Source organism: Penaeus monodon, chromosome 28 (assembly GCF_015228065.2).
Source record: "Penaeus monodon isolate SGIC_2016 chromosome 28, NSTDA_Pmon_1, whole genome shotgun sequence".
NCBI classification, from domain to species: Eukaryota; Metazoa; Arthropoda; class Malacostraca; order Decapoda; family Penaeidae; genus Penaeus; species Penaeus monodon.
This window is the reverse complement of record NC_051413.1, coordinates 5764388-5765303: the sequence shown is the minus strand read 5'-3', so window position 1 is coordinate 5765303 and position 916 is coordinate 5764388. Positions and strand designations below refer to the sequence as shown.

The window sequence follows — 916 nt, the reverse complement described above, 5'->3', positions numbered from 1 at the left end:
ACTGTTCAGACGAACATCAGTGTTTGTCAAGCATGTAGTGATCCAATCGGCCGAGAAATAACATTGGTCCTACTACATGTGCAAAAATAAAATCATAAATGATAAAACGAAAGTGAATAGAGGTACAGTTAATCGTGTGTATCGTCTATATTCCCCGTGAAGAAACTTCAGCTAGCTGATGGTAGTGGCAAGCGAGGAGGATTCCAACGAGAGAAAATCCCATGTTAAGCCTTAGTGTAGACTGTCTCCATTAGTGTTCAGCACGGCCATGTTTACAGTGCCGGTCGTGTATGTTCATGTTAAAGGAATGCCATAATCATAAGTTATTATGTGGGTTCTATATTCACCAAGATCCAAGTAATATTTCCAATTTAGTCTATACACAATTATCCGTGTAGTTTGCGAAGATCAACGTTGCAGAGGATTATTACACACCGAGCAGGCCGTGTTAATCATTATGCTGTTCATCAATAACCAAAAGTTTATACAAATATATTAAAAACTTATTTTAGAAAAAGGTCCATGATATTATCTGGGCTCGGAAATATTCTTATGGTAAAATTCTATATCCACGATTTACTAATGTCCTTTTAGAGGCCTCACAATCCACAAATATTATATTGTAACTCATCTAGCACATTCTATACTTAATTTTTGTATGCCGTGGAAAACTCGTAAGCAAAGATGAATGGGGGGGGAAGACACAAAAGGCTGAGCAGGACGTTTATTGCCTGCCAGCGCCGGAGCCTCACTCACTCCGCGCTGACCTTTCACCTGGCCGTCGTTTCTTCGCTGCTCACCTGAGCGTCTTACGTTCAACGAGCCTAAGGGGGTCGTCAGGCAGCCCACTTGTACTTTAGTATTTTTAGGGCGCGGGAATAATTAAGCCGTCAATATCATTGATTTACTACATGCA

At 40.6% G+C, this 916-nt stretch overlaps 1 protein-coding gene across 1 annotated transcript in view; it reads left to right on the top strand.

Annotated features, from left to right (window-relative positions):
- The window catches only part of LOC119590926 (sulfotransferase 1 family member D1-like), a gene marked incomplete at its 3' end in the record, with an annotated part of 7584 nt that overhangs the window by 3030 nt on the left and 3638 nt on the right, over positions 1 to 916 (top strand).